General features: G+C 39.1%; 1 protein-coding gene across 7 annotated transcripts in view; it reads left to right on the top strand.

The window, feature by feature from the left end:
- RALYL (RALY RNA binding protein like) overlaps positions 1 to 22,361 on the top strand; it is a 581,991-nt gene that overhangs the window by 91,068 nt on the left and 468,562 nt on the right. For 4 of the 7 annotated variants that reach the window (XM_074944167.1, XM_074944172.1, XM_074944168.1 and 1 more), the window contains one exon: positions 2,583 to 2,637. The exons of the other annotated variants lie outside the window; for them this stretch is intronic. The gene's annotated coding sequence lies outside the window, so the exon portion shown is untranslated. The remainder of the gene's footprint in view (positions 1 to 2,582; positions 2,638 to 22,361) is intronic. 7 annotated transcript variants of the gene reach the window in all.

Raw genomic sequence — 22,361 nt, 5'->3', positions numbered from 1 at the left:
ATTTAGAAAGAGAGAAATGTATACAGTAGGTAGGCATGGAATGTCTTCTGATTTTGAACAGTGGCAGTTTATGAAATAATCATATCAGCTTTGGAAGGAGAAATTATTTGGACCAGAATAGAACACGAGTCGTGGGACCTTAACCTACGTGTATCACACTATAGCGTCATACCACTTCCATTTTAGGCACATTTAGTGTAGCCCTGAGCCTCCTCACAGGTTGCCACTGTTAGGCTTTGGTTGGGCTACTTAGAGTGTAGGTAAAAGCCTAGTTAATTTACAAAACAACAGTAGCATTATGTGGAAATAGACGGACCTGTGAATGCTGGTTTCTGAAATGGAAATATAGGTTCTGCCTTGCTATAACTACAGTTTACTTAAGCTCCCCCCTCCTCCCGGTATTCATTAAAAGAGTGCTTGTAATGCAGCTGGGAATGTTGTTACAAACAGATGAGCGCATCTGAAATGACTGACATTCTTAAAAATAAACATGGAAGCCTTTCACCCAGAAGAGGCGGCTGCTATTGCACATGCTGATGTAATGGGCTCAATCCTGATTCCAGTGGAGTCAGTGCGACAACCACTCATAGGAAAGGAGCTTGGAGTGAGACTGACTAACTGAAAGGTACATCCGGAGAGTACAGATAATACTAAACAAATGTATAAATATTTCAAAGGGAATGTATTATTTGTTTGGCAGGATTCAGCAATATTACTCATTTGTATCTATTTACAGAATGTAAATATAGCTGAAAAACTGTAAATATGGATCTAGTTGGATTTTTTTTTTCTGCTTTTTGATATTTACTTTTCTTGTCTACTGATTTCTGTGAAACTCTCTCTTGGCTAATGAATATAGTTGAAAAAGAAAAGGGGAAGTTGCTGGACTAAAAGTTTTCACCATCTCTAATTTTTTGTGTGCGTGTGTGTCCAATCTGCACTCTTCCTTTGGCCATCCTGGAACCAATCGAAATTCCCATCCTCAGCTTGAGTGACTTAACAGCACCTTCCACTAGTCTCAGTGATTTCTAGTGTCTATCAGAGTCTACTTCTTGCTGCTGTATTTTTAGCATATTATATTTTCCATCCGGGGTCCTTAATTACGCAAGTTTACATTGACTAAGTGGGTGTTTCCTTGCATGTAAAGACTGAGTAACAGCCAGAGGATTTGGTCCTGTTCTGTATTAAGCAAATATACAGATAGCATTCTTGTCAGGCAAACATTTACTGTTCTCTTATTTTCTGTATCTCTTTCTCTCATTGTTTTTTAATGTCAATTCAGTAAATTGGTCCCATTGGACTATTCCTGTGTATGCCGTTTGAAGATTGGGCTGTTAAGCTGTAAGCTGTCTCCTACAAACATGCTTTTCATTCAGTTATATCTTTCTAGAGCGAACAGTACTCGGTTTAATAGAAGAGGAGGTATACACACAAAAAACGTAATTTAAAAGAGTTACGGTTGAAAGATCATTTTTCAGTGGAGTCCAGCTAACACCCAAAGATAACATCTTCACAATTTTTCTACAACTTGATAAAATATAGTTTCTGGAAACAGATAAGGGATCAAGTCAGATTCCCATTGCCTCAAGATGAGACAGCTGCATCGAGCAACACCTTAAAACCACCCCAAAACTGAAAATGGTACAGAATATGGTGGCCTTCTTGGTAAGTGGAGTATCTTCCTGTGAGCAGCCTTGATCTGCAATGGCTGCTTGTGGGCATTTTTGGTTTCAACTTATAAAGCCCTTAATGGCTTAGTACCTTCTTGTCTGAGAGACCACCTCTCTCCTGTACCATGCTACCAGCTGAGGTCAGAGTAGATACTTGAGCTGAAACACCATTGGTATAAATGAGAAGGGGCCACTGTTAGGCCATTCACTGATGTCCTACAGATTTGAAATTCACTTCCAGCATTAGCTGAAATAGTCTGAACCTGGTGCTCTACACAACATGCTGCAAAGTGTATGTATCTTCCCCGGGCATTTGAAAATGGTGGAGAATTAAAAGAGTGATGAGCAGTTGAGGAGAGAATGATTTTAGACTCTAAGTTATCTGGTGATGGGGTGTATTGAATTGGACTGCTGCACTGTACTTCAGTTTTAGTATTATTTTAAGATATTTTTAATTATGTCCAAGGACCTAAAGGGTATGGATAGGTGCCCTGTCACAACACTTGTATAAATCCAAATAGATACATCCATAAATATAATCCTTCATCACTCTCAATCACCCCTCTTGATTTGGACCCCTCAACAACCTTAACTTTGCCATTTGTTTTGTTCTGTCATGAAAATATGTTGACTGTATATTTACACACTGTTTGTGTTTAGCAAATATTTGGAAAGGAATAGCATCCCTGGCTCCATTAAATATGTCAGAATTTAATATGTTGGAGGACTAAAAAATATTTTCTGATTGCTTAATCTATTTGATATTATATAATATCTTGAGCATATCAAGCTTCAGGTTTATATCTGTTTAAGTGTAAACTTTATATCAGGTTTGTATGAATATATGTAGATCTTGTAAGATTATAGTTAACTATATTGTGTCACAACTGATAAGTATTTCCTGTAATGCAGGGTAGTCAATAGGCAGACCGTGGGCCAAAGCTGGATGTCCAGATGCTTTTGTAAGGTCTGTGAAATCTTTTTATTTACTTATTATCATTATTATTTTTGTATTTTCTCTGGAGTCTGGACCTTGACTATACCTTGACCAAGAAATTGGGACCTTGACAAAAAATAATTGATTACCCCGGCTGTATTGAGTAATGTTGTACTAGGGTAGTGCTGGAGAATGTTGGAAATAGATGTTTGTAATGAGATATGGGATTTTGCAGTCTCCTTGTGGCAGAACTTGACCTGGAGTATGCCTTGGGTAGAAGTGCTTAATCCCTGTAGATTTTGAACCATGTGCGATTCACAAACTGAAGACCAGGAGCTGGCAACAAACCAACCATTTTTGTTCTGAGTTGTACCCTAGAGAGGTGGTAGGGACAGAGAAGCAGCAGTGCCATCTGGCCAAAGGAGGCCCCACTGCACCCAACAGCTCTGTGAAAAGAAACATAATGGACAGGTGGGAGTGGGACAGGGAGGAGGTGGCCAGGCATTGCACATGATACATAAATATTTTTGTATCCTCTACAGTGTGCCCTCTCAACTTCTCAGTGCAGGGGTCATCCCCATTTTTATCGTGAACAGAGCCAGGCACATTGTTGACACTCTATCAATTATATAAATATATATATATATAAAAAAAAATAGTTGGCTTATCTCGCCTGTGCCTAGGACCTCCAGTGAGCCACTTGAATAGAAATGTTAGTCACTTCCAACCTAAAGAGCTTGACATTAATTACAACGGGAAATTTAAATCTCAGGACAGTGATTTTAATCATGCATAATAAAATATAATTTTCACTGTTGCATTTGCAACTCACCACAAGACAAATATGCTAGGTTATGACTCATGTCACAGTAACTATTATGATTTAATCACTAGGGTGAATTACCAGAAAGCTTTTGCAGAAACTATAGTTTTGCTACAGCAGCAATATAATTATCCTTTAGTATGTTCTTCTGAAATTCCCAACCTGAATACACTATATAGTGGCTTCACATGCTGTAAGGCTGCACTCTTTCCCTGGCTACTGTGGGAGTCCTACTGTGGTTCTATAATTAAGAAAAATGCCCTGTACTTTTGACCTTTTGATTTTGAAGTACATTTCTCTTTAAATAAAAGAATGGTGTGTGAATGGGTGAGTTGTTAAATCTTTGAGGGTCTTCCTGAAGCAGCCTCTCTGAACTTCACAAAATCCTAGAAGAGAAAAGAGAACTCGCCACGAAAGGCAGGGTGCACATAAAATCAAACAAGAAAGATGAGCTAATCGAGGCAAGGCCATAACTTTATATGGGACTAGCAGTAAAATACTAAGAGCCTGAACCAATGCTCATTGAAGTCAACGAGTCTTTCCGTTGACTTCAGTAGGTGTGGATCATGTCCTGATGCAGCACAAGAAAACCAGTTTGAAGGAAAACATGCCAGCAGAAGGGTATCTTGAGTAATTCAGAGGCTCATTAACCCTTACAACAGAACTAAAAATAAACCTGAGGGCTCTCAGGATGGTCCAGCATCTTCACCCCAATGAACTTGTCAGTTTTCTATTAAAAACTGTTTTCTGTTACATTTTCTTTTAAACCAGCCTTTCAAGAGCTCTTATTGTAGTTCTCATAAACTGTTAATACACAATGAGCATTCATTGTGCCAACACTAATCTGGCAGACATTACACTTCAAATAATTGCTGCCTGCCTTAATTCCTGGTTTGTCCTTTTGTAAGCATTAATTACATATGTCAACTACAATCAGTTTAGAGTAAGATAATTGCAGGTATGAAAAAAGGTTACTCTTAGCAAATATGTACTTGAAAGATAATGTCTTCATACTATTAGTTTTATTTGCTTCACAAGCTTGAGTATAGTTTGTAGTGGGGTCCCTTAGGCTTAAATACATTAATAAAATGGAATGCCCTGTTCAAGTTTTGTGCCCCTAGCTAAAGGATTCCTGATTTTTGCAATAATTAACATGCATATATTTGTTAATATTTAGGGATAAACATTACACAAACTTTTTAGATGTTTAGCACAATTTTTGTTCTACTGTGTCTGAATATTACCCAATGGGTTTCATACATGGCATGAATTTTGTTGAATTCTATTACTTTCCCATTAGATTAAGTTCAATTTGTCTAATCTGCAACAATTTACAGAAGGATTTCCAATGCCAGCCAAATGGTTCAGAGGAGGTAAACAATATCTTCAGCTTGTATTTTATGGGTTCTTGGCCTTCTGTTGGGTTTTCTTGTGTGTTTTGTTGGTTTTTTAAGATGACTTAGTCCGGAGCACCCTGGATTACAAATTTGGTTATGATTTTTTTTTTAAATCGATTGGTTATATGTCCTTCTATTAAGGAGAAGCTATCAGTATGACTCGCACTTAAAAATTTTGACTGGCATAGCTGACCTGAGGCTGAAAATGAAAACAGGCTTCCCACTTCAGCTGGGAAAAAAATTGGACCAGTTTTCTGCACCAGCCCCCTAATCTTCTCCTCTTGTTCAGCTCAGCCATTTGCATCTTAAAATACAGGAGAATATGCAACTGCTACTTAGCAGTTTTAAAAGAATACTGCAAAGGGAATTGTTGTCATAGATTGCTGGGAGGTTCTTTAATAAAAGCTCTAAGACCTCATATGTTGAGGTACATAACTGGAATTTTATGATACTAACTAAAATTCTAAAGTTCTTTTCCTGCATACACTGGCCTCAGTCTGAAGCACTGAATACCCTCCAGGTCAGGGGAGAAGGTTTCTTCTTTGTTTTTTCCTAAGTCTTGGTCAGAGACCATATCAATTACCATTTGAGCCTCATGTTGGATGTGGACTGATGTGTTAATTGGTCAATTAAACTTCATTTGTGCGGACCTTTATTTTTTTACTACGGCTGCCAGAGAATAAGCTTATTCCTAGCCTGTTTGATTAAAATATTAACTGTGCACTGGGGAACAGAACCTACCTGCTTATTCACATCTGTCTGAAACCTGCCAGTGGCATAGTCTGAGCAAATGAAAAAGCATATTTGAGCCACTTCTCAACTTTTATTTAAACTGTTGAAATATCCCAATTCAACCTACAAAATATCAAAGGACAGAATATCGATTAAAGTAAAATGAATGGTAACATTTTATATAATTAATGTATATCTGTTTATAATTTATGAATGTATAAAATCTCAGGTTAAGATCTTCTTAGGTTTTAAAGTTATGGGGGAATTCTTAAATAAAAAATTACTTTTATGTACCCAAATCATCCACTGATGCAGTGCATTAATAAAACATCTAGTACTTTTTAAAAAGGTTGATAATTAGTTGTCAGCACTTAACTAATGGCAGCTGTAGAGAATATATTTTTATCTTGTATTTTATTCAGATAATATTAACAGTTAGAGTTAGAAGCATAATTAGCGTAACTAGGACACGATGATTCATGCCATTATTGATTTTGTTGCAGCCAACTTTATACTTCTGTGCCAGAATCGTTGATTATTTTGTGCCTGATGGTATGAAGTACTTATATCAAATCTCTGTCTAGACAGTAACATCTTTGATAAAATGTTTAGTAAGAATGTTTATGGCCTGAGCATTTTCAGAAAGAGTATAATGAATGAAGCTTAGTTTTACTTGTTTTTATTTGTAAGTGTAAGGACAAGAACTGAAAATATGGCATGGTTCCCCAACATGCCAGTTCTGAATAATCTGTTTCTGTCAGCTATGTTTTTTTCTGAATCTGGTTTTAAACGTGTAAGGGTACATTTATGCAACTGGAAAATTATCATCTGTTATGTTTATTAATCTTAAACTTGATGCAGAATTTTTTTGTTGGGAGTGGAAGGGGGCTGTAAGTGATGATGTTTTCAAGGCTACATCTGTCATCAGTAGGAGTTTAGCTGGCAACAAAACTTTTCATGACAGTCATCTTGAATCTAAAGAACTGATATTTTCTAATGTAATATTTCTGCCTTTAGTGGGTGCCAAAGAAATGAAGAGCCAGATGGTCCTTTTATGTGGGGGAAAGCCCTTGCAGACTAAATTCTAAAAAATACGCACAGGTTGCCTTGTTCCAGGAAAATGACCTGTGATCCACCCAATTTATGAGATCCATGCATAAGGATCCTCTAGAGCCGCCTTGATAGAAACTCCATTTCTCCACACTTCCAGTTCCCTGTCATTGTGGCTACTAACCCACTTCTATGTTTTCCCCAAAACCACAGTGTGAGTAGGTACAGCACACTTGTGTGCTATGGTCCACAAAGAGAACTGATTGAGTCTGAAAGCAAGCAAGGGTTAGAAAATAAATGGTAAGGTCTATGGTTTCAATGCAGGTTTACTTTAAGTTTTTAGAATTAGAATTAGAGGGTTAGAACGGACCACAAGAGGCATCTAGTCTAACCCTCTGCCAAGATGTAGGATTTGTTGTGTCTAAACCATCCAAGACAGATGGCTATCCAGCCTTCTTTTGAGAACCTCCAGTGAAGAAGCTTCCACAACCTCCCAAGGCAGTCAGTTCCATTTTCCTACTGGTCTTACATTGGGAAGTTTTTCCTGAGATTTAATCTGAATCTGCTATACTGTAGTTTGAACCAATTGCTTCTTGTCCTGCCCTCTGTGGCAAAACAGAACATCTTTTTTATAGCAGCATTTCAAATATCTGAGAACCGCTATCATATCCCCCCACCCCCCATCTCCTTTTTTCCCCAAACTAAACATACCCAGTTCCTTCAGCCTTTGCTGATATGGCTTGCATTCCATCCCATTGATCATCTTTGTCGCTCACCTCTGGATCCTTTGCAGTTTCTCTACATCCTTTCTATACATTGGTGACCAAAATTGGACACCAGCTGAGGCCTAACCAGCTCTGAGCAGAGCAGTACTATCACCTCCAGTAACTTGCATGCTATCCCTCTGTTAATGCAACCTAAAATTGCATTTGCTTTTTTTGCAACATCATCACATTGCTGACTCATGTTGAGGTTGTGATCCACCACAACCCCCACATCCTTCTCAGCAGTGCTGTTGCCAAGGCAGTTTTCCCCCATTCTGTATTGTGCATTTGGCTTTAATTCCCTAAGTGTAGCACCTTACATTTTAATTTGTTGAATTTCATATTATTGTCTATAGCTCAGTTCTCCAGTTTATCAAGATCTCCTTTGAATTTTAGCTCTGTCCTCCGAAGTATTAGCAAACCTCCCTCCCCCATCCCCCACAGCTTTGTGTCATCTGCAAACTTGATCAGTGTGCTCTCTGTACCTGCATCCAAGTCACTAATAAAGATACCAACGTCATTCCATTAATAGATACTCTTTGTTTGCGGTTGTTTAACCAATTATGTAGCCACTTAATGGTAGTTCTGTTGAGACTGCATTTCTCCAGTTTACTTATCAGAATTTCATGTGAGACTGTCAAAAGTCTTGCTGAAGTCCAAGTATATTATGTCCACCACATTCCCCCATGCACCAAATCAGTTACTCTGTCAAAGAAGGAAATCAACCTGGTTTGGCATGATTTGTTCTTGGTAAATCCATGCCGGCTGCTAGTGGTGATCTCTTCATCCTCCAGGTATTTGCAAATTGATTGTTTTATACATTGTTCTAGTAGCTTCTCCTATCATCCATGAGTTTGTAAATATTATTGCCAGTGGCTCAGAGATTTCTTCAGCTGATTCCTTCAGTACCCTCGGGCAAAAGCATCTGGCCCCACTGCTCTGAATTCATTCAGATTGGTCAGAAGGTTTCTGAAGTCGTCTTTATTTATCCAGATCCGCATACCTTCCCCTTTATTGTCTATGGTATCTTCACTAGTTGTCCGGTCACGTTATATTTGTGAGAAGTCTGAAGCAAAGTAGGAATTCAGCATCTCTGCCTTCCTATCACCTTCCATTACCAGCTCACATTCTCCATTGAGCAGCACACCCAAATGTCCTTGATCTTTCTTTTTTGTCTGACATATTTGAAGAACCCCTTCTTATTGTCTCATTTCTTGCCAACTGTAACTAGTTCTTTGCCTTGGGTTTCCTGATTCTGTCCCTACACTCTCGTGCTATTCCTATGTATACTTCCTTTTTTGTCTCTTGGGAATAGGGGAATATCACTGTATGGAAGGAGGGGCCCAATGTAGCTTCTTGAGTGTCAGGATAAGGTGGATAGGCCCAATTACAAGAGTGAGTTTGGAGCCAAGGTTCTACTATGTGTAAACAATTAGATTATTTTTACTAAGGGGGGAATGATTTTTTTCAAAGCTCATAACATTTAGTTGTAGGTTACATATTGCTAAAACAATGTTGGTGAACATTCATTTGAATGCCAAACGTCTGTTAAGTTCATTCCCCATGCTATTCATACAAATTGCATTTGGCTTGTACACCCTTCTGGGGAATGGCTATTTGTATTAATACCCTATTGTGCATGCAAACATATATACATGCTTAAGCCAAAATATTTACCATTCATTCTTCACTATTCATAATTTGTTGTTCTATTCTTTCAGAATTTTTAATCATCTAATGAGGGTAAAAACAATACTATGTGACCAAAGAAACCAATCACAAAGCACAAAAAATGAATAGCAAATAGCTGAATTCAACAACATCCAAGAAACCCCTAGATTGAAATTTGTCCACATTATTCACTCAGTGCTGCTAATGACAAATAATATACACGGAATCTGGGACATGTTTAATGTTTTATTGTCAGAATAAAAGGGTTACATTGTCAGTTAATTTTTTGCAATGAATAATTCAACCAGTTTTATAGTTTAGATTGTAATCTCTGTGGGTCATGAACTCTTTCTCATGCTGCAAGGCACATAGCAACTATTGATACTGACTAAATAATAATGGTAATTATAGTGTAAGAGAGGGGTTTTATAAATTTGAAAGGGGCAGACAGATTTTTCACAAAATCAGCTTCTGTAAGGAAAGCAATATATTGAGTCAAATACTTGTGCCAGAGGATCCCTAGAGAAGATCCAAGGAGGAGGGAGAAAAAATATTTTCCCTTAACCTCTGAGGATAGGATAAGAAGAAATGGGCTTAAATTGCAGCAAAGGAGATTCCTAACTGTCAGGGTAGTTAAGCACTGGAATAAATTGCCTAGGGGGATTGTGGAATCATTGGAGATTTTTAAGAGCAGGTTAGACAAACACCTCTCGGGGATGGTCTAGATAATACTTAGTCCTGCCATGAGTACAGGTGACTGGACTAGATAACCTCTCAAGGTCCCGTCCAGTCCTACAATGATATTATTCTATGAGTCTATCCTTGTGATATTGTCAACCTTGGGGCTTCTCTGGAGGTCCTATGACACAAGCATGGTAAGCTGTCCAGGAAATATCATGATTTCCATTGAAGGTATTCAGACACATGGCTTGCCTTACTTGTTCAAGCTACCTGCATATGTCTTATAGGACTTGGGTAATCAATTGGCAGTTAGCCTTAATTTCACCATTTGCAGCTGGCATGGGAGCATTGGTTTTCTTCAAGTTCAATGGGAGGACAATTTTCCAAGACTCAAGAAGTGATGAAGTGATGATACAGTTTTCTTCAATGTGTGTCTGAAAACTGAAAACATCCACTCAATATGCAGCGGCAGTCAAAAACGCTAATTGAATGTTGGGAATCATTAGGAAAGGGATAGATAATAAGACAGTAAATATCACAGTGCCTCTATATAAATCCATGGTATGCCCACATCTTGAATAGTGCATGCAGATGGGGTCGTCCCATCTCAAAAAAGATATACTGAAATTGGAAAAGGTTCAGAAAAAGGCAACAAAAATGATTAGGGGTATGGAACTGCTTCCATTTGAGGAGATGAAAAAGACTGGGACTTTTCAGCCTGGAAAATAAATAACTAAGAGGGGATATGGTTGAGGTCTATAAAATCATGACTGGGGTGGAGAAAGTAAATAAGGAAGGGTTATTTACTCATAAACACAAGAACTCAGGGTCACCCAATGAAATGAATAGGCAGCAGGTTTAAAACAAACAAAAGGAAGTGTTTCTTCACACAACGTACAACCTGTGGAACTCTTTGTCAGAGGATGTTGTGACAGCCAAGACTATACCAGGGTTCAAAAAAAGAACTACATAAGTTCATGGAGGATAGGTCCAACAATGGCTATTAGTCAGGATGGGCAGGGATGCAAAACCATCCTCTGAAATGTCTCTAGTCTCTGTTTGCCAGAAGCTGGGAATGGGTGACAGGGGATGGATAACTTGATGATTACCTGTTCTGCTCATTCCCTCTGAAGCACCTGGCATGGGCCACTGTTGGAAGACAGGATACTGGGCTAGATAGACCATGGATCTGACCCCAGTATGGCTGTTCTTATTTTCTAATGTGCAGTTCCACAGTCTGGGATGGGAATTCCACAGACAGCTCTCTCACTTGAATACTGGGATGCTGAAGAAGGAGTCTGTTGCTGTGGTGGAGCTGGGATTGTGGTCTATGTTGTGTGTAGCCTCAGTAGTGAACAGACCACCATAGAGCTTTAGAGGATAAGCTATATTCTCATCCTTCAAGTGTTGGCATGCACTGTTTGCCATGCTGGGAGAGATGACCAGCACTCTGTCACAGGTGATGGACAAATTAAGTTTTAAGAAAGTAACTACTAGCTCACTTTTTCATGTTTGCATGAAGCGTCAAAGCAATGTAGATTGGTAAAGGTGATTCTCGAGCTTCGTTGTGGTACAAACTTTCTGTTTCTTCATGGTGACTGATATTGCTTTTGTACTGAAACAGTTGTACCAAAGTAAAGCCAGCTGGATGAATGGAAACTTGTTCAGACTCACTTTTAACATTTGGACCATTCTATATCCTGGATATCAGTGCCCATAGTGACACAAGCAAAGATTTGGCTTGCACTATAGTAAACTGTTTTCATTTGAAACAGTTCCCTTCGGATAAGTTTTAGTGTGTGTGACAAAGAAGCACTTCACCTATCCCAGTCTTCCTCACATGATTTTGGAGAACATGTCCAATATCCTGGTTGAAGGCAAGGAGTACATCATGTCCTTATTTGTGTGGTTGGAGATATGGAAAGAAACAGGTTTTTAGTTTAGTGCTAAATGCCCCGAGCCAGTGTCATCCCAAGCTGTATGGAACCTTGTGAGGTCTGCTGGTTTAAAGACTGGAGCCATGCCTTCATTGTCTTGTCTGCTCAATGTATGCTATGAGTTCAGCAAAGGCAATCCCGTGCAACATCATCTCTTTTGCTTTTCTCAGATTTCTTCTCTGACTTCGTTGTAGAGAGACATCAGACATCTTGCATGGTACTTTTTCTCTTGGGCCATTAAGTCCCCTGCACTTAGGTTTGCAAGCAAGTGGTAGTCTAGCAGCTAAAGTGCATGTTTGCGGACTCGTCTACCCAGGCTGACGTTAGAAGCTTCATGGAGGTCTTCTGATGAAATAGAGCACGCCTCTTTTTCTGGAGGTTTTTGTGTGGGTCACTTATTCCTCTGCAGCATGCCAGAGTGATCCACGGCATTCTGGTGATGGGTTTTTATTCTCAGCCCTTTTAAATTTGGTCCTATTAAAGCTGATGTAGCAGAATTTGTGCCAATGTCCATTGTTCTTGTTGAAAGTCTTTTTCAATACCATCAACATCATATAATCTACGTTTATCTGTGGACAAAGGAAGTGCATTCAGATTATGGAAACATCTGATACTTTCTGCAAGAGTTCGATAGCTATATTGAACATGCTTTCCTTTTGGTTCTGCTGGGTTAATCAACTCTGAACCTGTGTCTTTCTGACAAAGCACAGAGATGCCCTAGTCAGTAGTGGAATGGAATGTCTCTGAGATCCAGGTCCATCAACAAGCTTGTATCTTTCTGACATGTTTGAAGCACTAGTAATAGCCACTAGTAATCTCACATCTTTTGTTACTCTGTACAGTTAATATTACCCAATCACCAAGCAGCTTTCACACAACCAAAGTAGCATCTGAAAGAAAAAAAGAGAAATGTGATTAAATTCAGCCAAGACCATGTTGACAATCAAAAGTAGTACAAAATGTGACCAATTTTAAAGTCATGTTGAAGCAAACCAAGAATATATCACAACAGTAAAACAACAACATTTGCAGATTATGACAGTGTTGTTAAAATTGCTGCCACGGGCAACATGGCATCAGTTGGTGATGGCCCCATATCTGAAAATCTTTTAGGTCATGTCTCAAGACTGTGGCAATCTTCATGGTTTTATCACAAGCCCACAATTCTTCTGTTCCTGCCCCCAAATCTGATCAGCTACAACTCAAGACACTAGATAGCAAAGAAGCTGTTTCTCAGCCAGCTCTTTCATGTAGATGCCTGAAACATCCAACTAGGAACAAACTGGCAGTTTACTATATATTTTTAGCTGCCTCCAACCTTTCATTTATCTTGTATAAAATACACAGGGTAAAGAGGTGAGGTTCCAGGTACCTCCTTAATTAGTTTTAGGAACCTAGTATGCTGGTCAGATCCCTATTTATTCCCATCCCTTCTCCTATAATAATCTCCGAATATAAGTATTACTCTAGTTTTACACTGATGTCTATGGGGTAGTTAAAAATGGTTTTACAAAAGTATGAAGGAACAGTGAATATTATACAGTAGCTAACCAAGGAAACGTGTGTGTGTGTGTGTGTGTGTGTGTGTGTGTGTACAGAAATGGTTGCAGAATTGGGGCCTTTGCAATTTCCCCTTGCAAAAGTATGTGTGTGTATATATATTTTATGAGAATAATTTAAATATTTATTGTCCCTTAACTTAGATAGTTATTGTCCCATAACTATGTAACACTGACAGACTCCGGTCGTCAGCGGGCGGGATCAAGCCTGGGACCTCTGTAGCTGAATGCATGAGCTAAAAGCCATATGGATCTTAGCTAAAGCTATAGAGCAGACTAATTAATCTCTCTCTCTAAGTGGTCTCTGCCACTAGATGGGAAAGAACACCACACCTGGAAAGTGTGTGTGTTACGTACTTTCCCTAGCTGAGGAAGTGCGTCCAGAGCTTCAGAGACTTTCCAATTGAAATCCCAGACAAGCCCCCATTTGTAACACCAACATGCTGGTGGTCGGCAGGCAGGATCAAACCTGGGACCTCTGTAGCTGAATGTATGAGCCTCTTAGCTAAGGCTGTAGAGCAGACTCATTAATCTAGCTCTCTCTAAGTGGTCTCGGTGCCACTAGATGGGATAGAGCACCCAGAAGGTGTGTGGGTTAGACCTATTTAACAGATTTCTATATAGAGTTAATTGTTTCTAATTAAACCATATCTAAATGCTGTCAATTGATCTATGGATAAGAGTGATCTCTTTTTTTTCCCAGGTTGTGTTACAGCTTTGCAATATTGATCTACGGTTCAAAATAGTGTTCCCCATCCCAGTGTATAGAGGACTCCAACCTCATTTCCTAAAACTCTGTCTAAAGTCCAAAGTTCCCCACACTTGCTCCTGGTCAGGCAAAGTGGTGGTGGAATAAGCAAAGCCTGTCTCAGAAATTTCTGAAACCCACCTGACCTCATTTACCAGTTGCACAGAATCTAAAACTAACCCATTAATTTGACTTTTACAGCCTATACTTTCTCCAATACTTATTACTGCTAATCCCACTGTTGTTCTCTGTTGTTTAATATCTGGTTATTTTTTAAATCTTCCTAAGCATTTCAGTGTATTTTGTAAATGTGAATTAATATTGAATTCTATTTTTAATTTTGTTTTGAAGTGATGATTGACATAAGGGTATTCAAGATACAAGTGGGGTGAGGACCAACTTCATTTGGTGAGAGAGACAAGTCTGTCTGGTCTCTCTCACCAAAAGAAGTTGGTCAATAAAAGATATTACCTCACTCACATTGTTGTTGTAATATCCTGGGACCAACACAACTACCACACTGACAAAAGGGTAATATTCTTATTTAGGGATATTCCGGATATGAAAGTTTTTATAATAAAGATGCCAAATATTGTATATTCAGATACATTTAAATGACTACTTACTTATATTATGATAGCATCAAAAATGTGCAAAAGTATATCTAAACATATTGGAAGACTAAGTCCCTGAAATGGATAATTTATTCAGCCTTCAGAGTGAGAGAACCTACAGAAGATTATTCATCCATATAGTTTTCATTATATCTTGGTGCACAATAGATTTTGTTATTCTTTTTGCCCATACGATACATGTCTAGAATAACACTGAGGTTGTTTTATAACTTTTCAGTTCATTGAATGAAAGAAAAGTATGACAGCAGAAAGCATCTGATAAATTAAATTTGACATGTTTCTTATCTATATAAAATGGATTCTGAACAGCTGGTAATTGTGAATATTTTAGCAGTCATTTTTGATGTGGAATATTGCTTCTGTGCTCAACACTAATGAGATGTGAGTTGTACTTCATCAAATTGACAGTTACTTTTTTTTTGATGAGCACATGGTACATTTCTCAGAGTACTTGTTCATGGATACACTTACCTGTAAAGACAAGAACAATTTCTTAGTTTCACTACCCAACAATAACAAGGGCTTTGAATTGAGAAACTGAGCACACAAATAAAAGGGTAAACAAAGAAACAAACTGGAAACATATATTCAACATTAACAATGAATACAAACTTTGAACAGATATGTAGAACTGGAGTATAAAAAGCCCTCAAAAAAAAAAAAGAAAAAGAAAAATTGAAAAGCACCTTTGCACCCATTCAAAATAACTTAGAAAGAAAAGTCCTCACTATTCACCTTTGATTAATGACTGAGACTTATTATAAACTTGTTTGTGACACTATTTATTTTATAATTTTCTTATCCTCTTTGTCATTGAAAAATTAGGCCCTGATCATGACTAAGACTAACTATAGGCTCATGAGTACTTTCATTGGCTCAAAGTGACTACTCTAAGGCAGCTACAAAAGTGGTTGGGGCCTTTGATTGCAATTGCCCCTTGCACATTTTTTTCTGTTGTCCAACGTTTCACCTACAATATAAATGTGATGTATTGAGTATGAGGTTGTTTGATAGTTCATAGGCCTTGAGGTGCTTGTACGCATCTTTGACCCTTTGGGCACTTTGAAACCTCAAGCTGTAGTCACAGGCATATGAGCTGGAGCAAGCATTTGACCTCTGTGACAAAGTTCCTCCTCTGCCTTCGTGGGTCCTGTGCTTATTGGTGGATTTGCTCACCTCAGAGGTTCACGGCAGCCCTCAGTTTGGCCACTTTCGTGGCTCAAATCTGCCATTCACTCAGTTAACCTCATCACTGGCCAGCATGGGGAAAAGGAAGAAGAGCAGTCCCCGCAGTCTCTGCTGATCCACCTAGTGGATCAGGGAACAGGCCAGAGACCTTCCCCTCTGGTGGAACCCACAGTCCAGGTCAACTCCTCTGGTATCAAGTAGGAGTTGGGGGGATGGAGGGATGGGGGAACCCAGCCCTGCCCTCTACCCCAGGTTCAGCCGAGGGCCCTGTGGATTGCAGCTGTCTACAGTGGCTCCTGTAACAGCTGCGTGACACCTACAACTCCCTGGGCTACTTCCCCATGGCCTCCTCCCAACACCTTCTTTATTCTCACCACAGGACCTTCCTCCTAATGTCTGATAATGCTTGTACTTTTCAGTCTTCCAGTAGTATGTCTTCTCACTCTCCGCTTCTTGTGCCTCTTGCTCCCAGCTCCTCGCACGCACACCACAAACTGAAATGAGCTCCTTTTTAAACCCCAGGTGCTCTGATTAGTCTGCCTGTTTTAATTGATTCTAGCAGCTTCTTGATTGGCTGCAGGTGTTCTAATCAGCCTGTTTGCCTTAATTGTTTCCAGAAAGTTCCTGATTGTTCTGGAACCTTCCCTGTTACCCTACCCAGGGAAAAGGGGCCTACTTAACCTGGGGCTAATATATCTGCCTTCTGTCACTCTTCGGTAGCCATCTGGCCTGACCCTGTCACACCTCCCAGAAGCCCGCTTTATGAACCTTCTTCAGGGGCAGCAGACATGAGACCCCCAGGAGCAGGAAAGCCCTACTGTGGGTGTGTCTACAGTTGCCAAGAATTGCTACTAAAGGGAAGGTGTATGAACTTTCCCCTTCCAGCTGTCTGAAACTGGAAAGGTTTCAGAGGGTTAGTCCTAGGGCTAGCCAAAAAACAGTATAGCCATTCTGCAGAAAAACTGAGGTTTTGAAATGTTCCTTTCTGATGCAGAAACAAAATCAGATCTATAATTGATTTTTTGAGGAAAAAAATACATAATTTTTTTCAGATCCTCAGTAATGCAGATAAATAAGCGTTATTTTCACCAGGATCAGTTATTTTGTCTCACTTTAGCAAGCAAATATATTATTCAAACCTGATAGTAATATATCTGTATGTATGAAAAGTAGTGTTTGTCCTCACTCATTTTTTTTCAAGAACAATAAAATGCAGGATTGTCTATAACGAATCCGCAGAAATTCTAAAATAAAATACAGGATAATGTTTGAATAATAAGAGAGTTCAACAACCCAGCTGTAAGATGAACATAGCGCCTTATTTTCTATTTGCAAATTTTTGTCTCCATCTTTTTGAAAAACTAGATTGCCTTAATGGGAGTGGAGCATAATTGTAGTTGGCTTTAGGGAGAGACTTTGCCCTGTTCTAAATGTCTGTGCAAGTGGGAGGTGGACGGTGTATGTGGAACAGGGCCACTGCACAAAACACAGACGCCTTTCAATATGTCCTAAATTAATCAGCATAGTTAGAGCCAAGGCAAGTTACAATGCCACCACATGAGGCCCTGACTTAAGTCCATCATTGTTGTCTAACACTGATTGACTCTACGACTTTTACAAGTGTTGATGAATGCAAGTAATTTTTTGTTTATGCCTCAAACTAAGGTCTTATCTACACTGGCAAGTTTCTGCACAGTAAAGCAGCTTTCTGCGTTGTAACTCCCGAGGTGTACACAGTGCCAAGCCACTTTGTGTGCAGAAACTCCTGAGATGCAGCGTTGCAAAAAACCCATCTCAACTAGAGTCGTAAGCCTTATAGTGCAGAGGCTCCAATTCTGTACTGGAAGTGTAAACACATTACAGCACAGAAAGCAATCAGTTGGCCTCTGGAAGTATTCCGTAATCGCTCAAGTGGCCGCTCTGCTCATTGTTTTGAACTCGGCTGGCTGCCCTGAAGGCTTGAGCCCCTCCAGTTTCAAAGCTCCATTTCTGACAGCTCTTGTGTGCTATGCTGATCTGCTCCGGGACACAAAGCAAACCATTAATCTGGAATGCTCATGCTGTTGAACACAGAAGCGGGGTGTGTGTGTCTGTGTCTGTCTGTGTGTGTGTGTGAGAGAGAGATTGCTGTCCAGAGAGCTGGGGAGGGAGGCAGGGGCTGATGTTGGGGTTTCCCCCTCACCCTGCCTCAGGACTGGTTGCTTCCTGTTGCTGTCTGGACTTACAAGACAGCATGCTGACACACACTCTGTCCCCCAACACACACACACACACTCCCTGTCACACACTCTGCCGTCCCCCACTTCATTTGAAAAGCAGCTCACCATGTAGGAGGATGCCCATGGAACAATGGGATTGGGAAACCTGCATCATGTGATGCTGTGCCTGCCCCATGAGGCATTGCAAACCCTTCCCAAAGCACCCTGGGGCCAGTTGCACAGTGAGATAGCTACCATAATGCACTGCTCTCTTTGCTGTTCAAGAGCTGCTAATGTGGATATGCTCCACAATCACAAGGAGCACAGTGTGGATACACAACAGTGGTTTAATTCCAGTGCTTTAATAAAAGTGGTATAACTTGTTGCACAGAAACTTGCCAGTGTAGACATGCCCTATGACACAGGAAATTCCTGAATATCAGTCTCAAAAAGGTTAATTGGGCAAAAAGTAAAGCTGTAAAGATTTAAATAGAGGAGGCAGTACAAATTGGGACTATAAGTATTTGATCCTACTGATAGTTGATTTAGAACAGTCAGCATCAGCATTCCTAAAACAACTCTCAGAAGGCTTCCTTGGATTAAAATAAGATTGGAAATTTGCTTATAAAATGGTTAAAAATCTGGCATTTTAATCTTTCATATTATAATAAAACAATCTTTCCATTTGGGAACCTGTGAAGTTGATGCTAATTAATAAGTTAGAGACTGTACAAAGGAAAACTGTTAGGCTTGTTATAAATAGGCATTCTGAAATTGAACCTATTAAAACAATTATGATGGACTTGAACTGGTTTCCCTGGAGCTTATGTAGATAGATCTGTAGGTTCAAATTTTTCTCTCTCTCTTTCTCTCTTTCTTATAATAACTTAATTGGAATTGATAAACTAAATATATTACTGAACCATCATGCTTCTGAGACAGTGTCAGACTAAAAAAAAGTACTGTTCAATTGTTTTACTGATGGCTTAGTGAATTCTTTTCTTTATCTAAACTATTAAATGGAATACATTAACTTCTAATTGTGCTGATTATTTTAATAATTTAGGGTGAAATTCATAAAGGAAACAATTTAGCAAGGAATGTAAGCACATTCATGACTTTAAGCCTTTGTTTAGTCCCCTTGATTTCAGTGGGATTATTCAGCTGTTTAAAGTTAAACACATACTTATGTGCTTTGCTGAACTGTCATCTTAGGTTTCTGTGGCTGTGGAAGGGCCACTGTGCAGCTGAAGAGTTCTACTGTTTGGGTGGAGGTGAGCAGTTATGAAGTGGCCATGCAGGGGAAAATCCAAATCCCTTGAGAGCTAAGGAAGTTCCTTGCTCGTACACCAGTGTGAGAACAAAGCACAATCTGGCCCTTCGTGAATAACTGTGATTCACCCTCTTATGAAACCTGTATAACACAGGTTTATGAACATGTTTTAAATAATCTAAAAATTGTGCTTTCCTGAAGAGTGCCTGCAACTCATGTGGAGAATGGGTGCATGCAGTCTCCAGTCTCAGTCAAAGAGAAGGCATCTAATCTAACCCACCTAACACTCTCACCCCTACAGAAGTCTTGCCTACATCTCCATGTCCAAATCAAAGCCAACAACCCACCGGAAGTAGCATGTGAACTGGTGGGAGGGAGGCCACCAAAAGCATCCTGTCCTTTCTGAAAGACGCATCTGTTCTGTTGTGTTTGGTCTGAATAAAATCCCAGCAGGTCGCTGAGAGCACTTCATGTTCAAAGCAGACTGGTTGAACAGAGCTCATGTCCACCCAGAGGAATGGTCCCATCAGACAGATATTTAGCGGATGGACAGTCAGTCACTTTGTTACACAATTACAGACAAAGTACAACACCAGATGAATAAGTAGTGCAGACAATTCCCAGGCACGGATGTGTTCAGAAGTAGCAGAGACAGGAGGTCTGGTTTCTGAGTCTTTAGGGTGCACCCATGGTTTCAAGTTTTCTCTGCATCCACAATGGCTAGAAACTTACCTTAAAAAAAACCCAGATTATCCTTCAATTTGCTGACCATAAGAGCTGGGGTTTTAAGAAGAACACCAAATGTCATGAAAGTCCCAATAAAATTACGAGAGTTGTCAACACTACATACTTCAGGAATAGTTTTATTTTATAACATTGGTGTATGGCCCACAATGGTTAAGTGTTTTGTCTTTCGCTTCATCACTCTTGTTAACTTTGCAACTGTGCTGTACCATCACATTTAACTTCTGCAGAAACAAGGAAGTGATGATAAACCCACTGATTTCACTTCAACTAGCAAAACAAAGAAACAATTAATATTCTAAGGAAAGGTCAAAATTAGTAAGAGAGAAATATTTCCAAAGAGTGTATTACAAACTATATGAATTAAAAGAAGACTGACTACATTGATTAAAACTAACTGATAGGGCTTGTGACCAGGTACCTGGATGGGCCACACTAAGAATGCCACACTCAGGGCAGACTGCAAGTAATAGGTAAGATAATCCCCAAAACTGCTGGTTTATTCTATAATTATATTTACCAAGCCAGTAACAAAGAGCTTCTGTACTACCACACTGGTTAACAAGAAGCCAAACACCCTCTCCTATGGGCCCTTGGCTTCCATCTAGACAACAGTCTACTATAGTGAGGGGTTACTGAAAACCTGTTTCACCATATGTGAGGTTCACCAATCCCAAAAGACAGGACCAGTTATCCCCAGGTCTATGAATCTCAGATCTTACCCAAATATCATGCTGTCAGCCAATCCTTAATAAATAAATCTAAAATTTATTAAAAAGATCAAAAGTATGTTAACTTAATTTTATGTATACAGAGAAGATTTCTTCTGGTTCCTTGCATACAGTCATAACATTGCATACATTCATATTTAATTAAGGGCTTTATCAGTAAGTGGGTCTTTCTTTAAAATTTATCTCTTGTTAGAGGTATTTTGCTGTATGCATAGGACAAGGGTTCTATTTCCCTACATGCATTGTTTATAATTGTGTTCAGTTTCTGTAATCGTCTAGCTTTTTTACAAACATAAATCAGTGACATTTGAAGCCATTTATGTGTATTGAAAGATGTGGTATTTCAAAGTACATAGAAGACTAGCTTTCTTAATATGCTTAGTGAACATCATAGAAACTGTGAACTGTTTAGTTGGGAAATGGTATCAGTTCTTGAAAGAGACTGTGTGAACCCAATCCTGCCAGGGTTTCTGTAGCTGTAAGTATTTGGCATCTTACAGAACCAAACTCCACATGAACACCTAATATAATTCCCAGAGATGTTACTTAAAGTCCCTCATTCAATGTTAAATCACCCTTTTATCTTATCTCCTCCTGTGTTTCTTTAAGTTTAAAGAGCGAATCAGATCAAATTTCAGAGCCATACATAGAGAAAAATAATAATAAAAACTGTAAGCCAAACAATACCCTCGTATTATATGTTCTGTCCTCTTGATGTGCAGAAGTGAAACACGAATCCTAGAGTTTGACAGAAATAATAATTTGAGATGTTTATATTTTATCAAGGAACCTCTTCATCTGGAAATCTCAAAGAAATCAGCAATGGCATTCCCATTCTAAACGTACTAAATCTGAAATTTACGGGTCCAAGAAGATGCAATGATTATACAATAAATAAATAAACAAAACAAGAAAGACTCAGTAACTTTAATAAAATCAGTAAGTATGATAAATATGGAAGTACTCATCCTTAAAGAGCTATAGGAAGGTCGGAATCAGAATCTGCCATATCCTTATATGTAGGTTGCTTGCTCCAATCCAGCCATCATTCTGCTGATGTACTCCCCCCAAAATATTACACCAGGATATTTTTCATATATTTTTCCAGGGACAATTTTTGGACACCAGTTCAGTTTTAGGCTAGATTGGATATTTTTCAAATGGGGTCATGTGTTGAGAGGGTAGCTAGAACTGAAATACAGTTCCTTTATTTTCCCATTTACCATTTTTATATCACTTCTTTAAAAATGAAAAATCACTACGTTGTTTTTGCCTCCAGTTTCTTGAATTAATTCCTGCTTGTTTTCTCTATGGAAAAGTAGATTCTCCTCAGGGTTTTCCTACCAAATGGTCTACTGCTAGTGCACTGAATGGCTATCCAAGAGACCTGTTTTTGTGGCAAGCATAAAATGCAGGTCTAGACACACATTTCTTAGACACAGGAAAACTATCTACTTTCTAATTGCAATATTTTCACCACTCATTAGCTTAAAAGACAGGGCCTCTGCCTTCTTTACTGGTTGGCAGAGCCATGATTATAATACTGTGAGCATGAGAGAATGTGGTTTATGTTTTAGACTGTGTCTTTAATTATAGAGTTCTCTTTTCTTCAGAATTGTCTGA

This window comes from Natator depressus, chromosome 2 (assembly GCF_965152275.1).
Source record: "Natator depressus isolate rNatDep1 chromosome 2, rNatDep2.hap1, whole genome shotgun sequence".
In the NCBI taxonomy this organism is placed as follows: Eukaryota; Metazoa; Chordata; order Testudines; family Cheloniidae; genus Natator; species Natator depressus.
Note: the sequence above shows the minus strand (reverse complement) of the source record. Positions and strands in the feature narration are given on the sequence as shown.